We start from the raw sequence: 19,971 nt of genomic DNA on the forward strand, positions 1-19,971 counted from the left end.
TTCATTGAATTTATTGAGGTGATGTTGGTTAATGAACCTCATGTTAATCCTTGATAATTGTTACAGAATTGTGTACTTCTGGGCAAGAGCCAGGATCCCATAACAGTACCTACAGACATTATCTCCAACCTATTATAATACAGAGGTCCTGAGAGAACTTATTTCTGGACTTATTCCCATCCAGTGCACAGGGCTGGAGTGACCTTTCCAAAGGTGCTGGACCAAGACCATGCTGGAGTATAGGGTACCAGGAGCAACGTTGGCCCATACAGGGTTTGGACACAGCAACCGGAAGCAGGTAACCAGGACTGTTAACTCCAATTGTTTCAAGTAGCTAAAATGAAAAGGACTTAATTTATTATCTTAGATCCTGTCCTGAGTAGAAGTCAAGTCAAATGACTACTTGAACCCAATACTCATTTGCAAAGTTTCCCAGAAAGTACCCAATGAGATGATAACCCTGTTTACCTCAGATTTTGCGGAAGTAAAATTACTGCCCAAACACTCATCCAGAGCAAACCATACATGACTGTATGGAATCACTAAACCCTAGGCTAGAGCATGATCTAGGAGTATCCCCAGATGCCATGTGAATTTTGCCCTGGCCTGCACCTTGTTGCCCAGGGCTCTTGAGCTCCTGATTCTGTAGTCTCAGGGATCCACCCATCATCATCATGCCCCAGGCTCTTGTCCTTGGGTTTTCTCAAACATCTCTCAATTTATTCTTAACCAGTTTGCTCTTTCTCCTCTGTTTCCCTGGTTCTTTGTTTTCTGATTCTAGACCACACCTCCCTCCAGTAGCTACGTTGGTCACTTTGGTGTGCTGATCTTGATGCCCTTTTGGTCATGGGTTTTCATTCAACTTGCAACTAACTCCACTCTCTTCTGGTTTTTGGATCCCTCTTCCAGCTCTTACCTCAGTCCTCAGTAAGGAAATTGTTCCAGCCCTAGCACCAGGTTGCTTTCCTATCCGTAGAAAGTGGGATGGGCAACATGGGGGGAATGTGTTCTTTTGTTTTTGATAAGGGGCACCCTTAGCCCCCTGGGGGTTCCACTCCCCAGCAGTAACCAGTGTTACCAGTTTCTTAACCTGTTAACTGCCACGATATTTTGAATTTAATTAAAAAAAGGTCCACTGCTTGCGTCTATAGATGCTTATGGCGTACAAATGCAATTTGATTACCTCTGGTACTCAAGAGTCATGAAAGGTTTTAGAGATATAACAGCCACGTCCCATTCTCTCAGCAACTGTCTTTTCCCTGACAGGAGGAGCTCCACCTAACTATAGGAGGTGAAGCCTAGCTCTCTGTAGATATGTCAGGAGGAGAGCTGGCCATCTGCAAGTCTTGACCATAATTTTCCAGCTTAAAATGATCAATTAATGCAGTGGTTCTCAACCTTCTGGCCCTTTAAAACAGCTCCTCCTGTTGTGACCCCCAACCATAAAATTATTTTCATTGCTACTTCATAACAGTAATTTTGCTACTGTTATGAATCGTAATGTAAATATCTGATATGCAGGATGGTCTTAGGCGAACCCTGTGAAAGGGTCGTTTGACCGCCAAAGGGGTCGCGACCCACAGGTTGAGAACCACTGAATTAATGAATCTCTTTGGCTTTCACGCTGATCTCCCTTCCCATCCCCATTCTGATTCAGAATCCACATGGAATGTTATATGCCACAGCTGGAAGTCCAGGGGAACTAGAACAAAATTGTGAACTCAAATTGTTTCAAGTAGCTATAATGAAAAGGACTTAATTTATTATCTTAGATCCTGTCCTGGAACAATCCTTTGTTGGTAGAATAAACACTTTCCAGGGCAGATCATCCCATCATTGATTTTATCAACTTTTCCACCCATTACCCCACCCTACCTTACTCCATCTGTCCCACTGGTAATAATCAAAAACAGAAAGAATAAAATGTTCACTGATCTTTGATTTTGAAAAACATGGGTAATTCTGCATTCTTCCGAATTCTGCCCCGGCTTTGAATCCTCATTGAAATGTGATTGTTTGGGAAGAATGTGTACCTGGGACCTGCTTTCCACAGCCCTCCTTTCAGATCCATTTCTTCGTCAGAATTCACATTTGTCACTTGATGTGCCCAGATAAATCTGGATGTTAAATGATTTGAGGACATCTAGTAAAGAAGTGTGGTACTTTTGGGGGAACAATCTCACTGTATCAACTATTCAACCTGCCTACTATTTGCAGACATCATTGCCAACAATTCTTACTAGTCTTGGGATTGCATCTCACCAGAGTCCCATGTGGCTCAGTTAGTAAGAGCTTCCTTTGCTGCTGGATCTATATATGAAACCCTATGTTCTACTGCTTCTTAGTTGGGTCAGACCTCTCAGATTTTACAGGCTTTGCATCCTATCCTCTGGGGCAAATCCTCAAGTATTTATCTTCTCTACTCTCTGGCTTATTAGATCCTTGCAAATACTGTCTCCCAGCTGCATCACCTTTCTCCTGGTATTGATATTTAGAAACAAAACAAAACAAAAAATCTGTAGTGGGAAACTTTAATCCCTCCAAGGACCCACTGAGGTCTAGTGAAGGGGTCATAAAGGAAATGTCTTAGGATTTGTGGGCTATGCAGTCTCTGATGTAACTACTCAACATTTTATTGCAAAAGCAGACAGCTAATAAGGAAGCAGATGAGCATGGCTGTGTCCTAAAAAACAAACAAACTTTATTTATGGATACTGGAATTTTAATTTCATATAATTTTCACATGTCACAAAATATTTTGATTTTTTCAAACATTTAAAAAGGTAAAAAAAACAAAACATTTTTACACTCCTTAGCTTGCATACTGTAGAAAAACAGATGGTGGGCTGGATTTGGCCCACGGACCATAGTTTGCCAACTCTTGGTCTAGTGTATATAAAGTGTATATATAAAATGACAGATAATCAATTCTTTTCCATCAATATGCTTGCTACTACCAAATTCATCTGATGTTATCAGACAATTTACTGTACACAAATTGTGGAATATTGAAGGGAATCTTCATGATGCCAGGAGCATGAACTAGAGCTGAATGATTGACTATCTTACCTTGACCTTATTCTGGTTCACAAAATGAGTTTGTGCTCTTTTTGAAAAAAAAAAATGATAATGTTGCCCTAACCGGTTTGGCTCAGTGGATAGAGCGTCAGCCTGCGGACTCAAGGGTCCTAGGTTCAACTCCGGTTAAGGGCATGTACCTTGGTTGTGGGCACATCCCCAGTAGGGAGTGTGCAGGAGGCAGCTGATCGATGTTTCTCTTTCATGGATGTTTCTAACTCTCTATCCCTCTCCCTTCCTCTCTGTAAAAAATCAATAAAAAATATTTTTTAAAAAAGAAAATGATAATGTTTATTGCATGTAACATTATTATATTTAAAATTGTTTTTCTTAAAAAAAACAAAAAATATGTTTTAAAAAGTTAACAAAAAATGATATTACACAAACTACTACCTATATATGCCCTTGCAATATCTCAAAAAAAATTTTGTCAGTATTACAAATGATACCACATTGCAACCAGTGATAACAGAATGAACTGAAGGTGGTTCGAAAATATCCTTAACCTCTGGCAGCATTTGAATAAGTTTGTCACCTATGAAAGTGACTATTATGGAGGTGACAAACTCACGGAATTATATTTTTTGCATGCTTGTAAAAAATTACATATATTTGTAACTGGTGCCAAGATATAACTGGTGTCCTTTTAGATGCGTTTACTTGTTTTTCCCCTAAAAAGAGCTGTATTGTGTCACCTTGATTTAAACTGATTTTCCAAAGTTGAACTAGAATCTCAGGATTGAATGGACCTTTACAAGGGTAATCCAGCTAGTCATGTTTCCCTTGAATCAAAGAGTAACTAAATCCCACAGCCGCTGAAAAACCGCATCTGAAAGAAGATTCTGTGTTAACTCAACAAATTTTTATTGAGCAGCTGTATGTGCCAGGTGCTGTCCTGTGTGCAGGGGTGGAGCAATGTACAAAAGGGATACAGTCCTTAGATCTGTCTGAAATCTAATTATATTGCTCCACTTCTATGAAGCTTATTCCATGAGTTCACACTAACTCACTGTTAATTGCATACCTGGAAATAGGTATGACCTTTGCCACAGACCTCTATATGTTCCACTTAAATTTTATTATCCTTTAGATAGATCTATGTTGGTAGAAAAACACACTGGCGATGTTGGAAGTGTAAATTGGCAACAGCTTTCTGAAAAGCAATTTGGCAGTATCATTCAGGATTTTAAAAATGTTTATATCTTCTGATCCTCTAATTCCAATTCTGGGAATCTGTCCCAAAGAAATAGTCTAAAATGTGGGTGGAATTTATGCTTAATCCAGAAGTTCAAGAGTAGAAAATTGGTTGAATAAATTATGGTGTGACTCTACAATAGACTATTATGCAGTCATTACAATTAATGTTTATGAAGAGTTAACACTGCATGGCAAAATGTTTATAATGTTAAATGGAAAAAATGGTACACAAAATTGTATATTTAAATCCAAAAATGTTTTTAAAATTACTAGGGATGTTGGAGGATGAGTATTTTCTAAATTTTCCTGTTTCTTTTCAAAAATATTTCCAACGTACTATTACTTTCATTATCAGAATAAAACAATGGCACCAAAAGTTGATAATGGAAAGAGTGAAGCCAAACCACTAGCTTGATCCATGAACAATCAATTAACTGGATGAGTTGACACACAGGCTGTATGATACTGTGTTGGTAGCAGGAGTGGTCCAGAAGGGAAAGAGTCTGCCCCAGAGGAGAAGGGGATGTGACCAGAATCCCTACAGAAAACAGAGTGGTATGAAGACACCACAGTGGCATGGTCCTGTTATGTAGTTCTAGGGAGGTAAAGGTGCATGTAGCAACCAAGGATATTCTGACAAGTGTAGAAGGATATGAAATACTCTTGGGTGAAATTAACCTTGTTTGGGTTTCGTTCTTACATTCTCTCATAAAAGTGAATATTCTCAAGATGGATTTTGCTACAACTGACTCACTGAAGAATCCTTGAGCCTTCCATATAATTTCTTTAGGACGGGCATGGCTTTCAATGTGCCAAGTCTACCTCTCCCATGCTAGGACACTCAAGCAACATGTATGTACACTGGGATGTTAGCTATTCCATACCACGCACATATCATGTTGTAACATACAAAACGCTAACGTTTGCAAATGTTATTTTGTTGGTATCCAGAATTACTGTGCTTTTATTTATGTCTGAAGAGCAATCATTTTATGGGATCTTAAAGTGATAAGTAATACAGATAATGTCTATCCATACATGACATTGTTGTTATGCTGGGAAAATGTGTCCTTCATTGTTGCTTGAGCAAAATTTATCATTAAAATGCCAAATACGCCCTGACCAGTTTGGCTCCGGGGCGAGAGCATCAGCCTGTGGACTGAAGAGTCCCAGGTTCGATTCCGATCAAGGGCATGTACCTTGGTTGCGGGCACATCCCCAGTAGGGGCTGTGCAGGAGGCAGCTGATTGATGTTTCTCTCTCATGGATGTTTCTAACTCTCTATCCCTCTTCCTTCCTCTCTGTAAAAAAATCAATAAAATATATTGAAAAAAATGCTAAATATATCTTCTTGATGAAATTTCAAACTTTCAAACAAATACACAAGGTTTTACAGGCATATAGATTACAGATTTGTCCAGCTGAAAGAGTTCAAGATCTAGTCTAAGTCTAATTAAGTCTTTTGGTCATAAAAAGAACAAAAGAGTGCGACTTGAGTTTTAGTTCTGCTCCTTAACAAGGCATATGACTGTGGGCAGTTCATTTGCACCCTTGGAACACTTTTGCCTACTCATCCCTAAAAGGAGAATAATAACACCTGTCTCATGGAGTTATTCAGTTTGTTCATTCAGCAAATATTTATTGAGTGATTATATGTATCTGACACTGAGGATGCAGTAATAAGATAAATATACATTTAAAAAATATACATTTAAAAAATCTGGCCACATAATTCCTCCTCATGAGCATACATGTAAGTCGGGAAGACTGACAAAAAATAAGATAAATGAGTAAAAATATAGTATATTAGTTATTATTAGATGTGAGTCTTACATTAAATAACGTGTAGGAGAGGCCCAGCACAAGACTTGGCATGTAGTAAGTTCTCAATAGATAGTAATTTCTTCTTTAGTCTTCCTAACAGCTGAATTATTCTACAAGACGTTAGCAAATTGGCAAAAAACCTGACCCATTGCCTTCTATCTCTTGCCAGTTAATAAGGCCTAAACCTGTTTTTGCTTAAGAAGACAAAAGAATTCTTACACTGTGTTTTGTACTTCCTGTATGGCAGATTAATCAAGGTGCGCCTAAATACTTGGTAAATGGCCTTTTCCAAAGCCTGTTGGCAGGGTCCTTGCCTGAGGCTAGATAGCAGGTGTAAGGTCCGCAAAGACAAATGCATAGGGTCATTGCTGTTTAAGCAAAAACAGAATAGAAGACTGTAATTGCTGTTTCTCTTAAAGAAAAGATGTGTGCCCTACGTCCTGTTCCAAACAGTGGAGAACTGGGCAAAGTTTGCATTATTTATGAGAGATCAGGGCATTGACAAAAAGCCAGGAAAAGGGGAGTTTAATGCTTGTGGTATGTTTATATTTCTGCCCATTGTAGAAAATTTGGAAAGTTCAGAAATGTTTAAAGCAGCTGCCAAAAGTTCACCCCTCAAGTTCAGTTATTTCACCAGACTCATCTCTCTGCCTTAGCTTCCTCCTTCAGAAGCATTCACTTACTGAATTCCTGCTTTGGGCCTGGGCCTGGGCCTGTATTAGGCACAGAGGGTACAGCCCTTGCCCTTGCCCTTGGCAATGTCCAGTCTTGTGGGATAGGAACAGGACCAGAGGTGGAAAGACCATGAGAATGGGCTCCTACTTTGGACTGTCAATTTTCCCCAGAGGACAAGCTCTTAAGAGCAAGCTTTTGTAAAGAATTTGGAACAAAAAATTGGAATGATAGCACTTACAGTGATTTTGGGAAAGAGAAAGTGGGTAATGAAGATGCAAAACACACAGAACAATGGTAACTGGTCACCCCCAATAAATTTAATTTTTTTAAAAAGGAACAATGGTAACTGACCTGTTGGCTGTACCAACCTGAGCTCCTCTCATGTAAAAGGACCTTGAGCTCTATCTACAAGGATCGGTGTGCGTTTTACCTCCCAGAAGAAACCAGACATTAAGCTGTGAGCCAATATCCCTGTACCTTGCTTTAAGAAACTAATAAGTGAAAATTCAAAATTACAACCCAGATTAGATGAGGAAATTGGCCCACAGAAGTTAAGTGACTTTTCTTGAATCACACATCTAGTTGGTGGCAGAGCCAGGATAATAATGAAGGACCTTGAATTTCACTCAGTCCAGTGAGTTTTTTCCGTTAACTCCATTGGTAATAATTTCCTCTACTAAAGTGTACATTCTTACGTTCTTAAGATATCTGTAAAATAGCAGTCACCCTTACATTTGATAAATATGATTTACCAATGGTTGATTTACATGCAATTTTTATGGAAAATATTTATAGCACACAAGGTGCTACAAAGGTTTTTCCAAGTTTCCGTGGGGTGTCTAGCCCCCCTGGTCCTTCCAGAGGTGTGTACTCATAAGTAAATGTTGGCATTCTCTCCTTCATTTTTTCCAGATGTTCTTCCCAAGTAGTGTGTTATGTTTTGTGTTTTTAATATTTCTCATATACATTTAAAAAATCTGGCCACATAAATCCTAATAAAGTTCTCAACTATCTCCTCTATGCTGTCTAAAGTTTCCGGGTGTGTTTATATTTATAACACAGTGTCTGAAGGCATGAACACTATCACATCGTTAGGGCTTATATTTCTAAACCCTAGACTTGTGTTTCTGGATGTTCTGAAAATTCTTTACACCTCACTTATAAATGCCACTTTACTGTGCCATGACATTTCCATAGTAACATATACTTTAAACAGGAAAACAGAGGAAGCCCAAGGAAAAGGGAAGTAGGTTTCAAATGCAAAAATAAAAAAAATATATATTAAAAATAGTAGACTACATAAGAAGGGCAGGTGTTCATTATAGTTTGATGTTCCCTGAGAATAGCATGCCCTGCAGGCCCACCTTAGGAACCAACAATACACACCACCCACCAAGTGACCCAATATTGGAGTCACACTTTCTCTGAGCCTCACATTCAGTCAGGTCCATGCCATTCCCCTATCATTTCTTAGTGTCACCTACTACCACCAGACAGGGGTGGGTGGTCATCCACTTGTCACCTCATTGTCCTGAAGTCCATCTTCTACACCACTGCACATATGCTATTTGGTTTGGGGTTTGCTGAAAGCCAGAAGCTTTTTGACATCAGCCTTTTGAGCTGGTTCAGGTCACACCTTCTGCCTGAAATCTTCTTGCTGCCATGTAGAAGGCAAACGCCTACTCATCACTCATGACTCAGCCTTACCATTGCTGTTCTCCATCCCCCAACCCTCTGTAAAGCAACCACCCAAGTTCAATGCACATTCAAGGAAACTAACACGTAATTGAACTTATTTGCAGAACTTTTCCTCCCTTCCCAACCCATGAATTCCTCAAAAGCCAAGACCATATCTGATAAGTCTGTGTATGCCCTGCATCCCGAATAAACTTGCCAGGAACTGCTCAATACATGTTTGATAGATGAATGAAATAACAGAATTTTGCCCAGCTAGCGTAGCTCAATGGTTGAGCATCAAACTATGAACCAGGAAGTCATGGTTCAATTCCAAGTCAGGGCACATGCCTGGGTTGCGGGCTCGATCCCCAATAGGGGTTGTGCAAGAGACAGCCCATCAATGATTCTCTCTCATCATTATGTTTCTTTTTCTCCCTCTCCCTTCCTCTCTGAAATCAATAAGAATGTAAAATAAAATTTAAAAAAAGATTCATCTATAGTGTAGTGGGTGTCAGTACTTCATTTCTTTTTAAGGCCAAACAATATTCCATTATATTGATATACTAAATTTTGTTTATTCATTCCTCCATAGGTGAATATTTGTGTTTCCTCATTTTGACTACTGTGAATAGCACTGCTATGAACATGTATGTACAAGTTTTATTTGAACACGTACTTTTAATTCTCTCATGTATATACCTATGAGTGGAATTGCTGGAGCCTATTGTAATTCTATTTAACTTATTGAGGAACCACCAAACTGTTTTCCATAGTGATTGCACAATTTTACATTCTCTCCAGCAATGTATGAAGTGAGGGTTCCAACTTCTCCACATTTTCACCAACACTTATTTTCCCTTTTAAAAAGTATATCCATCCTTGTGAGTGTTAAGTGATATGTTATTGTGGTTTTGATTTGCATTTCCCTATTGACTAATGATGATGGGCACATTTTTTAAAATATATTTTTATTGATTACAGAGAATAAAGGAGAAGGAAAGAGAGATAGAAACATTAATGATGAGAGAGAATAATGGATCAACTATCTCCTGCATGCCCACACTGGAGATCTAGTCGGCAACTTGGGCATGTGCCCTGACTGGTAATAGAGCCCATCACCTTTTGGTGAACAGGATGATGCTCCAACCACTAAGTCACACCAGGATGGCAATTCTTTTATTTCTGTACCTTAAATATTTTGCCCCACTATCTTCTGTCTTACATTGTTTCTGATTAAAAGTCTGCTATAATTCTTTTTAAAAAATATTTTTATTGATTTCAAAGAAAAGAAGGGAGAGGGAAAGAGAGATTGAAACATCAACGATGAGAGAGAATCATTGGTTGCCTGCCTCCTGCAGGTCCCCTACTGGGGCTCAAGCCCACAACCTGGGCATGTCCCCTTCGCCGGAATCAAACCCCGGGACCCTTCATTCTGTAGGTCGATGCTCTAGCCATTGAGCCAAACCTTATAGGGCTGCTGTAATTCTTATCTTTGTTCCTCTGTATGTGCTGTTTCCTCTCTTGGTGCTCTTAAGACTTTTTATCACTGACTTTAGCAATTTTATTAAGAAATGCCCTGGTATAGTTTTCTTCATATTTCTTGTGCTTGGAGTTAATTGACCTTCTTGGATTTGTGGGCCTAAAGTTTTCATCTTCAAGTATTTTTTGACCCCTTCTTCCTTTAGGACTCCAATTACTTGTATATTGGGCCACTTGAAGTTGTCCTCAGCTCATTATGCTCTGTCCATTTTTTCCTCTTTTTTTTCTGTGTCTTTTTGTATAATTTCCGTTGCTGTGTCTCTAAATTCTCTAATCCTTACTTTTGAAATGTCTAATCTATTTTTAATCCCATTTTGTATATTTTTTTGTTTCCAATATTGTAATTCCCATCTCTAGAAGTTCAATTTGGGGTTTTTAATAGGTTTTTTATTTTGGAACTAGTGGCCTGATGCACAAATTTGTGCATGGGTGGGGTCCCTCAGCCTGGCTGGTGAACAGGGCCAGTTGGGCGGGGGTGAGGGGGGGTGGGCAGCTGGCCAGGTGAAGGGATTGCGGGAGGTTGGCCGGCTGGAGGAGGGACTGCAGGAGGTTGGCTGGCCGGGAGGAGGGACCGTGGGAGGTTGGCTGTGGGAGTGCACTGACTACCAGGGGGCAGCTCCTGTGTTTTGCATTTACCCCTTGGTGGTCAGTACGCATCATAGCAACTGGTTGACCGGTCAATCACTTAGGCTTTTATATATATAGACTAGAGGTCTGGTGCACAAAATTTGTGCATGGGGGGTGTCCCTCAGTCCAGCCTGCACCCTCTCTAATCTGGTACCCCTTGGGGGATGTCTGACTGCTGGTTTAGGCCCGATCCTGCTGGCTCCTAACTGCTTACCTGCCTGCCTGCCTGATTGTCCCTAACTGCTTCTGCCTGCCAGCCTAATCGCCCCCTAACCACTCTCCTGCCAGCCCGATTGACGCCTAACTGCTTCCCTGCCGGCCCGATCGCCCGCAACTGCCCTCCCCTGCTGGCCCAATCGGCCTCATCCGCATGAGGCTGCGGAGATGCCGGGACCAGCCTCCACTGTGAGTGCGGCCATCTTGTGGCAGCCAGCTTGTGATGACGTTGCATGCGTGGACCACCTAGGCTTTTATTAGTATAGATAATTTTAGATTTACAGAAAACTTGCAAAGATAGTACAGAGCATTCTCATCTGCACTTCATTTGGTTTCAGTCTTAATTTTATTACCTTACACTGCCATGGTGTAGTTATAAAAACTAAGATACCAACATTGGTACATTGCTATTAGCCAAAACCCACAGTTTTTTCAGATTTCAATAATTTTTCCAGAGTTAGTGCCGCAAGACTCAGCAGCCTCGTGAGAGGCCACCATTATTGAGGCAGTCAGTAACCTGAGCCCACGTGGGAGTCTGGGTTCTGGTTACTATTCCCAAAGTTGGTTGATAGTGCCATTCTTTCTTCATACTTCCTCAATGAAGTATGAATCTTCATGGGAAGATTGGGTGTTTGATGAGCATGCTGGGCTCCACAGTTATGGCCATTCATGCACCTAAGGAAGAGGAGATCGAGACCTTAAACGAGATATCACACAAGCTCGGGGATCCAGGTTCCGTGGTCTTTGCAACACTTGTGGTCATTGTGTCCTTGATACTAATCTTTGTGTTGGGACCCCGCTGTGGACAGATGAACATTCTCATGTATATCACAATCTGCTCTGTGATGGGAGTGTTTTTCTATCTCCTGTGTAAAGGGCCTGGGCATAGCTATCAAGGAGCTGTTTGCTGGCAAGCCTGTGCTGCAGCACCCCCTGGCTTGGGCCCTGCTGCTGAGTCATCGTCTGTGTGAGCACGCAGATCAATGACCTGAACAGGGCCCTGGACATATTCAACACCTCCCTCATCACCCCCATCTCCTACGTGTTCTTCACGACCTCCGTGCTGACCTGCTCAGCTATTCTCTTTAAGGAGTGGCAGGACATGCCTGTGGACGACATTGTTGGTACCTCAAGTGGCTTCTGCACAATAATTGTGGGGATATTCTTGTTGCACGGCTTTAAAGAGGTCAGCTTTAGTCTAGCAAGCCTTCCTGAGTCTTTTTGAAAAGATGAAAAAGCAATGAATGGCAATCTCATTAATATGTATGTATGAAGTTCTTAATAATAATGAAAAAAGTTTAACCTGTGGGATTGAACAGCACACTGGGGAGAATGTCTCCCGAAGAAATGAAAATCTGACAGCTTTTTAAGAAAGAAAGAATCAAAAGTTTTTGGGTTTTTAAAAAAATATATTTTATTGATTTTTTACAGAGAGGAAGGGAGAGGGATAGAGAGTTAGAAACATCGATGAGAGAGAAACATCGATCAGCTGCCTCCTGCACACTCCCTACTGTGTATGTGCCCGCAACCAAGGTACATGCCCTTGACTGGAATCGAACCTGGGACCCTTGAGTCTGCAGGCCGACGCTCTATCCATTGAGCCAAACCAGTTAGGGCAAGAATCAAAAGTTTATAATTGTTGTTATAAAGTAAATTTGAGTGTCATAATGTGTCAGAAAAAGCATTATTCTCAAATAATGTTCTCTAGAGACAATCTTATTTAAGGTTTCACTAATTTGAACTGAGAAATTACTTTTCTTATGTTTAAATGATGGTAGCTCACTAAAATAACCTCAGTACCTGGCCAATTTTTGTTAACATTGTATTATTGTGGTGGTATTAAAATTTTTTCTTCACCAAAATCTAAAAAAAAAAAGAATTTTTCCATTAATGTCTCTTTTTTTTCCCCTGTTCTAGGATCAATCAAGGTAATCAAATTTCATTTAGTTGTTATGTCTTTTTAGTCCTTTTGACCCATGACAGTTTCTCAGTCTTTTTCTTGTTTTTCATTACCTTGAACGTTTTGATGAGTATTGGTAATGTATTTTATTGAATACCCCTTAATTTTGAGTTTGCTTGATGTTCTTGTCATGATTATTAGACTGGATTTATGGGTTTTAAAAAGGAATAGCATAGAGGTGAAATGTCCTTGTTAAATCAAAGGGCACATGATATCCACAGGACATCATTGGTGATATAAACTTTAATCACTTGGCTGAGGTAGTTTTGCTAGGTTTTCCTACTGTGAAGCTACTATTTTGCCCTTTCCATACTCTTCACTGGAAGCAAGCCTTTAAGTTTAGCCCATAATCAGGGGGAGGGAAGTGATTAAATTCTACCACCTGGAGAGGGGAGAGTATTTACATATGCTATTTGGAATTCTTCTGTATGGAAGAGTTATTTTTTCTCCCTTATTTATTTATTCAATCATTTAATATCAATTTGGATATTTATTTATTTTACATTTTGGGTTATAATCCAACACTATGTTATTTATTTTGTTGTTTTGACCATTGAATGCTCTTTGTGGTTGACTTCTGTGTCTCTTTGACATATTCCTCCCATCCTTTTGTGGGTGTTTTTGAGCATTTGCTTACTTTCTGGCACTACAACATTGGAAAGGCACATTTCACAAGGCATCAAGTGAACTTTGCCATAATGGGCAAAATTTAACCCCAAACTCATGTTACTCTGGTCCATCTAAAAAGCTTAAAAATAGTAAAAAACTATTTCCAAAAAGCTAAAGGACCCAAACAGAAGGACCCATATGAGGGGGAAAGTCAGTCAACTGAAACTAACCAAGATAGTTATCTGGGATCATCTTGTACTTTCCCTGCTCCTTATCTGCAACCAACCGTTTCTCTAAAGAGCCATGGTTCCTTTTACTGGAAAATGGTATTTAGAAACCAAGATATGAACACTGAGTATGCTTGCTGTTTCTGTGATTTTGGGTCTTTTTTATATTTCCATTTCTCTATTTAACAAGCCCAGTCTTTTAGCTAGCATCTTACATAGAATACAGTAATAACTGTTTTAATGTCCTTATTTATCCATTATAGCTATCTTGGTTAGTTTCAGTTGACTGACTTTCCCCCTCATATGGGTCCTTCTGTTTGGGTCCTTTAGCTTTTTGGAAATAGTTTTTTACTACTTTTAAGCTTTTTAGATGGACCAGAGTAACATGAGTTTGGGGTTAAATTTTGCCCATTATGGCAAAGTTCACTCGATGCCTTGTGAAATGTGCCTTTCCACTCTGAATGTTGGGAATAGAAACTACACCTATAGGATCTCCAAGAATTGTTCCTTCTAGCCCTGGCTAGTGTGGCTCAGTTGGTTGGAGTGGCATCCTGTGCACCAAGAGGTTGCCAGTTCCATTCCCAGTCAGAGCACATGCCCTGGTTGTGGGCTCCATCCCCAGTAGGGGGTGTACAAGGGGGTAGCCTATTGAAGTTTGGGTCACACATAATGTTTCTCTTTCCCTCTCTCCTTCTAAAAATCAATTTTTAAAAAATCTTTAAGCTTGGCCTATGTAGCTCAGTGGTTGAGTGTGGACCCATGAGCGAAGAGGTTACCAGTTTGATTCAGGGCACAAGCCTGGGTTACAAGTTTGATCCCCAGTAGGGGGATTGTAGGAGGCAGCCAATTGATGAGGTTTCTCTCTCATTGATGTTTCTATCTCTCTATCCCTCTCCCTTTCTTTCTCTCTAAAAATAAAAAAATACATATTTTTTAAAAAATTGTTCCTTCTAGTCCTTTTTAGATGGTTCTCTCACTGGCCTCAGGTAGTTTCCTCATATGTATGCTTGAAGTCTCATATATTATAGAGAATTGCTCATGTGGTTCAGTAGCCAGAGATTTTTTTTGTGTGTAGCTGTCTTTTCTGATATTCTTCCCTATGAACTTTTGATACCTTGACCGCCCCAGATTCCTAATCCATCTCCTCAACTCAGTTTTTAATGTTTTTCATTTCTGGAAGTATTATATGATTCTTTTTAAAATCTCCCAACTTTCCCCCTCTCACACTATTCTATTCTCATCTCTCTATTTTTAAAAAAATATATATTTTATTGATTTTTTACAGAGAGGAAGGGAGAGGGATAGAGAATTAGAAACATCGATGAGAGAGAAACATCGATCAGCTGCCTCCTGCACATTCCCCACTGGGGATGTGCCCACAACTAAGGTACATGCCCTTGACCGGAATCAAACCTGGGACCCTTGAGTCCGCAGGCTGACGCTCTTATCCGCTGAGCCAAACTGGTTAGGGCTTATCTCTCTATTTTAATCATCTTAAATTCGTATCTCTTGGATAGTTCTATTTTTACTCTTCTCTCTAGTTGGTTGTGTTTATTGACTCTACATCTTGGTCATTTCTTTCCTCATGTAGTTTGTTACTTTTTGTGAGCATCTTTATCAGGGAATGCTTCTTTAGTGGATTCTGCAAGGCCTGGATTGCTAGGCACCCCTACAGAGCTACTTCAGATTTGTTTCAACCATAACCTAAGAATTTTAGTAGGCTTACTTCAGCCCTAACCTAAGAATTTTAATGGTCTGGACCAATTTTTATGTTAAGTTATCTCAGTAGGTGCCTACATATACAGGTAGAGAACATTTAAACCCCAATATGCACTTGGCAGAGATTGGGGTTTCTATTTCTCATGAGTGCCATTTCCCCCACCTAAGGCCTTCAGACATCAAGCTTCCTTGAAACTTTCCCAACCCTGGGGTATAGCTTTTCTAGTCTCCTTTTCATGGAAGGGGGCAGAGCTTCCAATGTCAGGGTTTTATGGAGGGGGCTGGGCTCAAGCTGCCTCCCCTGACTGGGACTTAAGCCCCGTGTCCTACTCCTTAGTGTGCAGTGGAACCTGGCCTTCAGCTCTCAGGATTTGTAGCTGAGTGGGGATGCCGTATGTGCTGCTAAGGCACATCACCTGTACCCTGTTTTTCCTTTCTGACATCTGGTGACTTCTTTTTATAGTTTTCAAAATTGGCGATACAAATATAACCCTTCTGGTATAGTGCATCCAGCATCTCTATGTGTCTGTAGCAGCGGGTGGGATGGGAGGCCCATCTACACTAGAATAATTGATGATCATATTTCTGGAAGTTGCCAGACTAGAAAGACAATTATTGTCTCTATTTTTAAGCTCAGAATGGTTGTCTAAATTGCCAAAGCCTTAAGACTTCAGATGGGGAAAAAAGGTTTTGTACTCAGTCTGTTTGTCTACAAAACCCCATGCCAGGTATGTAGATGTCTTAACAGTACTCGGTACCACTGGCTTCTCTCCACTGTTAGCCTTTATGGTCAGTTCACTCCTGGCATTTTGCTAAGGCAAATACTCTGGAAAAGACTCCTCCTACTATTAGGTAAGGCTATTTGGGAGATAAGGGGAGGGAGTAGAAAGTAAGCTGTGGGAGCCCGAACCTGAGAGCTGCTGATAGGAGCATTTGGCTGGGAGGAATCGGAAGCCAATAGGCTTTTCCACCCGCATCTGGAAGCATCCCCCACTTGTGCAGTGGGCAGTGAAGGGGACATAGCAAGGGTCCTGCACATTGTTTTTGGCCTCTGGAAGCAGGAGGAAGCCCACGCTATGGCAGGATCTGCCTGTAAATTCTGTGGGGTTTAGAGATGTCTCAGTAGGGACTGGCATGTTCTGAGGCTTTCACTTCACTCCTTAGCCTAGGGGCAACCTCTTGCTCAGTGCATCTTGCACAGAGGCTGGCCCTGAGTGGGTGCCCTGCGAAGGTGTGGTGGATCGATGGGGATCAGTTCAGGTCTGACTGAGGGAAAAGAAGACACTTTAAGTATTTACGTAAGTGGTAGCCTGGTTACATAAGTGACAGGATCCAGTACAGAGAGGCAGCCCACAGCTTAGCAAGAACAGGAAAACACTGCCACCCATAAGGCAGAGAGGCTGAGGGGGGAGGGTATGTCACCAGGACCCAAGAACTAGGTGATCAGAAGTTTGAACCATGTCAGGCCTGTCAGTGGGAGTAGGAGTCATGGAGAATGTGTAGCCAGAGATGCCACCAAGGCAGACGGGGAGGAGAAAAAGCACCATGGCCTCTTCCTCCCCCACCCACCTACCCACAGTCCTCTGCTAGTACCTCTCCTTGGCCAAACTCAGCTGAAGTCAGATACCTTGGAGCCTGAATTCGAAGGCTGAATGGATCAACCTCCCTGTGTTACAGGGAACTGGAGAGAGCTAGGGGATGGTCTGAGAAAAATAGGCCCAGGAATGGCATGGAAGAAAAGAAGGAAGGGAGGAAGGGAGGAAGGGAGGGAGGGAGGGAGGGAGGGAGGGTAGGAGGGAGGGAAGGAGGGAGGATGGAAAAAGAGAATGGAAGACAAGTCTATATGTAACATGTAAGCATTCTAAAATTCTTTTTATATATCCTTTTGCAATTAAGAAGAATCTTAGGGTAAAAAGTTGACTTCTTTGCAGAGTTGTGAGGATCAAAATAGATGTGAAAATCTCTTGAAAAATTCCAAGTGCTTCATAAATATGAGACAACCATTATTAATATCATTAGTTCTTTAGAGGGAGGAATTGTATATGAATATGAGTGTAAATAGAAACCCTTTGTTGAGTATCTATTATGTGTGGACACTGTGTGCATGTGTATTGGAATTTTTTAGCTGCAAGTAATGATAACTAACTGTGACAAGCAAACAGGTAGCTATTTTCTGACATACCAAGAATTCCAGAGGTGCTCCTTTGGCCTTTCCATCTTTTTTTTTTTTTTTAGATCCTCACCCAAGGAGTGAGGATATTTTTTCTATTGATATTTAGAGAGAGTGGAAGGGAGTGGAGAGGAGGAGAGAGAGAAAGAGAGAGATACATTGCTTGGTTGCCTCCTGCTTAAGCCTGGACCAGGGCCAGGGATAGAACCTGCAACCCAGGTATGTGCTCTTAACTGGGAATTGAACCCGAGACCCTTTGGTCTGGGGGCTGATGCTCTTACCACTGAACAAAACTGGCCAGGGCTGGCCTTTCCGTCTGGATTAAAAGATGGCTATGATACCCAGTCATCACCTCCAAGTTCAAGGTGGGAAGAGGTAGAGATGGGAGGACAGTTCAGACTCAGCAGTTCTGTTTCATCAGGAAAGTAAAAGCTCTTCCAATAACTCCCAGCAGAATTCTACAGGGAGTAGAATTCTAAATCTCATTGGCTTGTACTGAGCTACATAGTCACCCACCCCTCAAGGGAGCTTTGATGAGAAATGGCTTCTGGGTGGCCACCTGATGGGTTGTGCCACGTGCATATAAAGCAGAGTATTTGGCATAGAGTAAGTGCTCAACACATGTTAGCTATTTTGTATGCCTGTGGTGTGTGTGTGTGTGGGGGGGGCAGTTATATGTGTTCTCCATTTCTCCTAACAATCCCATGAAGTAGAATGCTCTACAAATGAGGTCTAATGCACAGCTGGTAAAAGGTAAAGACCGTAATCCAGTGATGGCGAACCTATGACACACGTGTCAGAGGTGACACGCGAACTCATTTTTTGGGTTGATTTTTCTTTGTTAAATGGCATTTAAATATATAAAATAAATATCAAAAATATAAGTCTTTGTTTTACTATGTTTGCAAATATCAAAAAATTTCTATATGTGACACGGCACCAGAGTTAAGTTAGGGTTTTTCAAAATGCTGACACGCTGAGCTCAAAAGGTTCGCCATCACTGCCTTATCTTAGGTTTTACGCCGCCGCAAGGAAAAACCGTGAGTCCAAACAGAGACCAGATTGAACAGGCTTTATTGGGAGCACAAGGGCGGGTTCACCTGCTCAGAGAGGGGAGCCGGAGAAGCCGCGCCAAACCTGGGCAGGGGCAAGGTTTTATACTTTTCTGAGGTAATTGTTGCTGGCCGAAACTGGTGGCAGTCGGGGCTTTCCAGGGTCAGGTGAAACCTGCGGTCTGTCCTGCGGTTTGGCCATTTTCCGGGAGCCGTTTGTCCGGCAGGAATTTTTCACCGGGGTGGGGTGGTTTTCAGACGTCAGTGTGGACAGGTCAGCTTCTCACCGGCCCAAGAGAGGGAGGGGGTCCTTTCGCCCTGGGGCAGGGTGCCAGCGAATACCAGACATTCCGGACTCTCTATGATGGGATAAGAGGACGACGTGATCATCTGGCTGCTTCCTGCTGACTAGGGGCGCTGGGGGGAATAGAGAGGCTCCGAATGTTCTGTGTCGCTAGGCAGATGCCGCAGGGGAGCGAGGGAAGAGAAAAAAAGAAAAGAAAAGAAAACAGGTTACACAGCATCCCTGCATGTAGGCTGGGGCTGTTTACTTGCAGACATGGGTGTTTCAGCATAAGGGCCGGTTGAGAGAGCCCCCGAGTTGAGGGCTAGGTACAGTTCTCCAACCTTCGCATTCGTGAGGGCTTGTATTCTGTTTTGGAGGAAGCTAGTAAGACATTTCATGAGGCATAGGCCAAAGAGAAGGATTAGGAGTAGGGATGTTAGCGGCCCCAGGAGAGGGAGGAGCCAGGGAGCTAGGGAGCTGAAGAATGCCATCCCTCCAGCTTCCTCCCTCCGCCTCTGACTAATTCTGTCCCTTAGTGTTTTTATATGGTCCTTTATTATTCCTGATTCATTGACAAAATAACAGCATTCTTCCCCGAGGAAAATACATGTACCTCCCTTCTCGGCGGTGAGGAGATCAAGGGCCCTGCGGTTTTGCAGAGCCACAGCTGCCAGCGAGTCTATCTGCCTTTGTAAGGATTCAATGGAGTCACTTGTGAGAGCTATGTCTTCAGAGAATTCTGTGGAGAGCTTGTGATAGAAGTGTACTGAGGAAGAAATCCCTCCGACCCCGGTTCCCACGGCTGTTAGGACCCCTGTCCCCACAAGAAGGGGAACAAGAGCTGCTCTCTCTTGCCTGGAATGAGGGAAGGCCGGGGCGAGAGATGATTCTAGCTCGCCTTCAGTTCTAACAGAGAGATTTGGTGTCAGGAAGACATAGAGACAGGGGGCTTGTTCAAGGTTCTCGGGGACACATGTATAGGCCATTGTTCCGCAGAGGATGAAGATCCCCGGGGGAGGGCAAAAATTTTCAGGGGGAAGTGAGGTATTGGAGGTGCACGGTATGGTTGTCAATTGTTGGGTATGGTTGACGAGGCAAGTCATGTCTTCAGTGCC

The 19,971-nt window shown here is 41.8% G+C and overlaps 1 pseudogene across 1 annotated transcript; it reads left to right on the plus strand.

The window, feature by feature from the left end:
* Positions 1-229: 229 nt before the first annotated feature.
* On the plus strand, positions 230-12,203 carry LOC308525501 (magnesium transporter NIPA2-like; annotated as a pseudogene). Its single transcript has 2 exons — positions 230-298; positions 11,395-12,203. The product of its transcript is annotated as a magnesium transporter NIPA2-like (transcript).
* Positions 12,204-19,971: the final 7,768 nt, after the last annotated feature.

This window comes from Myotis nattereri (genome assembly GCF_964212035.1).
Source record: "Myotis nattereri genome assembly, chromosome: 9".
NCBI classification, from domain to species: domain Eukaryota; kingdom Metazoa; phylum Chordata; class Mammalia; order Chiroptera; family Vespertilionidae; genus Myotis; species Myotis nattereri.